Source organism: Sinocyclocheilus grahami, unplaced genomic scaffold (genome assembly GCF_001515645.1).
Source record: "Sinocyclocheilus grahami isolate Dianchi unplaced genomic scaffold, SAMN03320097.WGS_v1.1 scaffold134.1, whole genome shotgun sequence".
In the NCBI taxonomy this organism is placed as follows: domain Eukaryota; kingdom Metazoa; phylum Chordata; class Actinopteri; order Cypriniformes; family Cyprinidae; genus Sinocyclocheilus; species Sinocyclocheilus grahami.
This window is the reverse complement of record NW_015505313.1, coordinates 2,197,418-2,203,838: the sequence shown is the minus strand read 5'-3', so window position 1 is coordinate 2,203,838 and position 6,421 is coordinate 2,197,418.

Genomic DNA, 6,421 nt, shown 5'->3' with positions numbered 1-6,421 from the left:
TTGTTGTTTCCCACTATGCAGCTATATGTAATGATGTTTAGAAATTCAACAAATAAAATGTAAGCAAATGAATATGGATGTGAGTTTTGCAACAAATCTTTGTAGAAGAGTCACTGAAATATCTTCATATAGAGAAATAGCGGAAAGAAACCCTTATATTTCTTGATTTAATAATAATAACAATAAAAAAATAATAATCTGAAGCAAACATTCTATGCCATGCCATAAAATAGAGATAAATTACTATATTTAAAAAAAGAGGAAAATATGATATTAATGGAAATTAGAGATATGACAAATATGTAAGGAAGAAGGGCTGTCAGTTGCATTTCATTATATTGTGGGCTAAGAAAAACCACATTGACAAAATGTTGGAAGTGTCTGAGTTTGCTTTGGAAAACACAAAGCTTAATAACACACTCAGACACAAAGTAGTCCTTCTCTCTTTCCCTCCCTCTTACCCTCTCTATTTTCTGTTTCACATACCCTTTTCGTCACATTTCCCCATACAGACGCGCGCGCACACACACGCACACACACACACACACACACACACAAAGAGAACTCATTTTAATGTGTTTATGGAATGTAAAGCCATTCATTTTCAAAATCCTGTCTCTTAACCATTATCTCTCATTGTAACACATAAGGGCGGAGACAGGCGATTTTGTGTGTGGGCGTACAACAGGCTTCTCTGCAAAATCCTCTTAGAGAAAATGAGAAAGAATGCAGAGCTGAAATTAATCCAAAAAAGGTAGACTCCAGAGGAGGGAAAGAGAGGCCATTAATGCAGACATTGCTGGTAGACAGAAGGACACTCTCTACCACAGATCAGGATAATTATTCTAGGTGTGCGTGTGTGGCGAGAGAGAGAGAGAAAGAGAGAGGGAGTGGAGGAGGGATGATGAAATTGCTTGATTAAGAAAGTAAGGGAGAAAAAGAGAAGGGAAGGAAAAGAAAGGGGGGGGAGGGGGGGGTAAATATTCAACTAACCATTTCATTTTCCTCCCTTGAAAATCGAAGAGTAAAAGAATTGTGCAGATGTGTTCAGACGTATGACTTCCTGTAAAAACAAGAGGACAAATATATCAATTTCTTTGTTCATCTCCATCTAATCTTTAGGTTTGATACCAAGAATAAATCCGATGATATTTTTGCCCACCTGCTGACAGCAATCTCCAAAGGGAAGCACATTATATTCATATATTAAGATTAGCATGCATTGTGGTTTTTACTGCAAGGGACACAATTTTATTTGCTTCCATGAGGCCTGACTTAATACGCCGCTCTGCATGAAATTCATTATGGAATCTCACTGGATGGACACATATCGAAAAGACACGTTATATCACTAACATAAACCTCTTAGGTTACACTTTATGTGTATATCTTTGTCCTGGAAAGCAAAAGCAACATACCCTAATCCAAATCACTTGGTATCTCTTTTACCAGGACATTAGCTCTGCCACTTAATCTGGTCGGGAAAGCGCAGCTAGCTCTATACTATCCAGCTCAAACATATATGTAAGCCACAGAGCTCAATGGGAGCAGTGGCAGGCAGAGTGGGTTGTGAGCTTAACTAATGAAGCTCAGGTTGGAGCCTCATCGTCCTGTGCTTTCCCACCTTTCACAGACGCTACCAGGGGAATCAATTTGAACAAATACAGAACATATTGTGGCTGGGTTCATTGCAGCGTTAATTAATGTAGCAGACGCTAAAGAAATTCTACAGCGAGTCCCAATTATCCAGGGAGCAGCCAGGAGCTGATTTGCCATTTGTTATATTAAGTATTTGGAATTAGTGGAGTCCAGGTATAATTAAAAATTGTGCCGCTTTCACCTGCAACATGTGGAAACTTGTTAATTCCCAACTTTTCCCCCCTTTCCCCCATGATTTAACAGATGGTGAGAGAGGGAAAAGGTGTATTGAGTGAAAAAAAAAACATGTTGCCGTTTAGTAGAAGTGGAGCGAATCTTAATAAAGCACAACTTGGCAACACTATTCGGTTTGATGTGAATGAGTGGAGGAAGATTTTTCTGATGTTGTGTATTTTTGCAGGTTGATCATGTCAGTGAGAATTAACCAGTCACGTGTCTCTGGTTTCTCACTCAAAGGTTTGTTGCCCCTTTCACTTTCTGTACCAATAAAACAAAACAGCGGAGATAAAACACAAAATACTAATCATTTCGATCAACACGTCACAGGACTTTTTCCTCCAACATCCAGGGCGGAAATCGAATTGCATGCATTGAGGAAGATGCCTGCTTGCTTCATAATCGAAACACAATTTTTCTGATGTAGGTGTGCACACGCGCTTTCATAGGCCTGTGGCGTCAGTTTGAGCGCGCGTGCGTATGTGCACGGTGGCGTGGGGCTCTGTGTGAGTCAGTCATAGGTTCGACATGGACGATTTCAGTCACAGGTCATTTAGCACAGTGGGATTCTGTTCCACCACAGCACACATACACAATCATACACACTAAAATGCTGCTGTAAATACGCAGTGCCTCGGATCAATTTTTTCCCTGTACATTTTAAAGCATCTTTACCGGAAGTTGAATCGTAGTCTTGGATAAACTACGTAGCCCCAAAGCAACTTTACAGCCAATTAAGTTTCTACTATATTTAGTGGTAGTTTATCAGTGGTGACTGTCAGTTAGTGTACATATGGCAGTAATGTACGGAAAAATCAATTTAAGACGTAATAAAACAGACGATGAACACTATTAACAGCAATTTTTATATGATGCAATCAAACTTATAGCAAAATGTGGTAGTTCTGTATGTTGTTTCAGGGTTGGCATCATCTGAGGTCCTCTGATGATTTTGACAAGTCTTGATAAACTTTGCTTTTGTTGATAAAATAAAAATATGCAGTTATAAATCTAACTAATTTAATTCTACTTCCAAATTCAAATGTTCGCGTTTGCTTCCTCAAATTCAAATTCTGGAACAAAATTTAAAAGACATCCTCAATTCAACTGTAAATGGCACACAACCCTGAAAATTCACGTGGTAATAATCAAGAATTTCGCATTGCATATTTAGCACGTTCTTTCGTCAGCATCTTTATTAACTAAGTTTGAATGGAAGTGTCAATTAGTTGGTAAAACCTCAGCAAAATGCACTCAACCCCTGAGGCCATCTATGAACACAGTGTACAAAAGACAATAGCGAAAGTGTGACAGCTTGGATCTCAGACCAGGTGCACATAGGCTGATCAGCGTGGTTGAGACAACCCTATGTGAAAAATGTGGCCCGGGGTGTTAAAAACTAAATGGAGACAGAACTGCTCTGTCAAATGAAATCACTAATTATGACTTCCACCAAATCCCTCAGTGCAGGGAACTGACAGCTCTTTTAATGGGACCATTGGCATAATGAGAAAGAGAGAGAGTGAGAGAAAATGTCTAAAAGGGGAGTCTAGCGTTGACTGACATCTTTGATGTCGAAAGCAATTAGATTGGGCAGAACGGAGTGGACTTGCCGCTCCCCCTTTCCCGAGTTTATTCTGTCACAGACGCAAGGCTCGATTTGTCAATTCGGTATCAGGTTGTGCGTGTGGCTGACGGGAAGGGGGATGTGGAGATTGACAGGGTTTGGAGGGCCCGGAGAACAAATGAGTGTGTCTGATAATGGGCATTCCACGCACCGTGTGACATTTTCTACCCAGCTGTCCGTGGGCCTGTCTAGCGTTTAAAGAATCGGGCCCTTTGTGCGGCCACTCTGAATGGAGGCCCTGAGCAGTTTCCCAGAGAGGAAACTGAGAGGCTAATAGAGCGAGTGAGATGTGTTGCCAGGTTCTTTCATTATGTCCATATTCCAAGGGTTGTGTTAACGAGGCGCCACCTCAGGTTGAGGGTAACAAGCTGTCTATCACTCCACAATCACATACATGCGCGCACACACACACAGAAAGGGGCGGAGGCAGAGAGAGTCCCGGTGCTAACAAGGGCCACAAAAACCACTGATGTTAGGTGTAGAGTTCGGTGCCAGATCAGTTAGTGCCTTTAAATGGGCTTCAGAACTATAATGTACATGTCAAGAGGAAGACACGGCCTGTATGAAGCAGAAAGATTCACTGTAGCGACTGTGGTGGATTTAATGGAAAATTCTAGCATTCTAATTCTAATTCTGCACAAGGTAGCCCAGACCAATATTTTTATGAAAAAAGCAAGGAAAATGCTGTTATTAATAAAAAAATTGTAGGAAGCTGAGAAGTAGAATGCAATGGTGATTCACTAAAATAGTAGTAAATACATTCTGCTTTAAAGGCACAGTTCACCCCAAAAATGACAATTCTGTCATCATTTACTAACCCTCATGTCATTCCAAAGCTGTATGACCTTATTTCGTCTGTGGAATATATATATATATTTTTTTTTGTGTGTGTGTGTGTTCAGATCATTTGTTTTTGAATATATTATATATGTCCATGTAAATCTATTAGCTTTATATTACAGGTCTTTAGTCTTGTTCAGGCCAAAGACCCCTTTGTGAGAGGGACTACATCACATTATAAAATTTAGGCCTGGCCTATAATGTAGTGCATACAGTACCGTAGTAATAGATTTACCTGTTTTAAGATAATAATTATTGTTATTGCACATTACCTTTTATATTTTTACTTAATACCATCACATTGTACAAATTCATACAAAATCATCAAATAGTTAGGTTTTCTCATGAGATCAAACAATTATTGAATGATTGACTAAATTAGCAACAACACTAACAAAAAACTGTTGGAAATGGTTAAAGCATGGCATTTAAACACCTTTTTTGAGTATCATAGTTTATGAATATGGTAATTCAGTAGCATTTTATATAGCAAAGTACCATATGCATTTCCATTTGATATGATCACTGTACCATGCCACTATCAACTACTTTTTTTTTTGTAAGGAAATTTGCCTCAGGTCTACAATGTTAGTATGCTAAAATTAGAGTGAGTTCAGAGGAAATTCCGCTCAGCAACATTACTTTACTCCATTTCTCTGTTAGGGTTGTCACACAGTACAGTGTACACAAGTATCGATTTTCAGGTCAGTTCATTCATGCATTCAGAAAAGTCTGATTCCTGTGGTGTGATGGTCAGCAACAGGAAAAGACAGTTTGGGAATTCTAATTATTTATTTTTTAAATAAAATTGAGCATTATATCACTTCTCAAATCAATAAAAAAAGTCACTCAATAAAATAAACTGAGTGAACTGTTTCCAGTGTATGTTTATTATGCCGATATTACAGGAAAGCATTTCTACTTCTTTGGAATCATGGAGTCAGTATATTTGTTTTCTTTGCCTTGTTCACCTCTGAGTGCATTTGGAGAGCAACAGACATCCTCTTTTAGGATGCATTAGGACCTATGAAACATGTACTTTGCCTTGTACTGACTACTAAATGCAGAGCTATGCTTATCGCATGGAAGAGCAAGAATCAAAATAAAGCAAAACAACTGTGTGGAAACACAAGAGAGTGTGTGCAAGCACCAGGAAGATCTTCAGCTTCTAATGTGTCTAAACAGATACTCCACTGCTCTCATTTGCTCCCTGTACAGTTTTCAAGTCATCCCTGACATAATAAGAGGAATGGAAATAACAATAATAATAAAAAAATAGTGTTATTTAATTAAGTATTTCCTTGTTTACCATAGGCGATTTTCTGATTCTTAGTGCTTGCTTTAAAACGCTGTTTGTCGAAATTTAGGTCATTCTTTCTGAAGTCACTCAACCAGTTGACATGTTTGGTTTGCAGCCGGGTGTGAAATTAAGATCCATTTTCAAGCTCAAATTAGGATATGAACTAATACACAAGTATCCCATTTTCTCATATGCAGCCTTCTGAGTCTGAACAATTATCCATCCAACCCGTCCAATTAAAAAACCTCAGAATTTATGCTGAACACATAAGTTTTGAACAAAGACTCTGTATTATATGATGATGAGGTGAAGGGTTAATAAAGCTGTATCTGTTGATTTGGCAGTTTTTGGAGCTTGTTGAGTGGGGGAGAGCAGCGGGTGGGGTGCGCTCCCTCTCCCCTGACCTTTTACAACTTGCGTCCTTGTCACAACATATCTCCTCTCGCCGATGACCTATTAAACTCCCCTGGCCTCAGTCATTCTGCTGCCCTACTGTCAGTGTGCGTGCCTGCTTCTGTGGACACTAAATTACTCTATCCAAAGTAGGACACGTATAATCCTCCCATGCTGTATCTCAACATGCCAGCCTGCAGGATAAATAAATAAACGCAATCTCTGGAAATATTACACAAACACTGAAATCTGCAGATTTATAGTGGGGAATCATGAAAAGACCTGTCAATCATAACTGAATAGCGGCAATAATTCTGAATAATTTAAACTGCAAGGGAAATGTACACCATGAGTTGCTATGCTTTCAAAAATAAATATATCCAAAT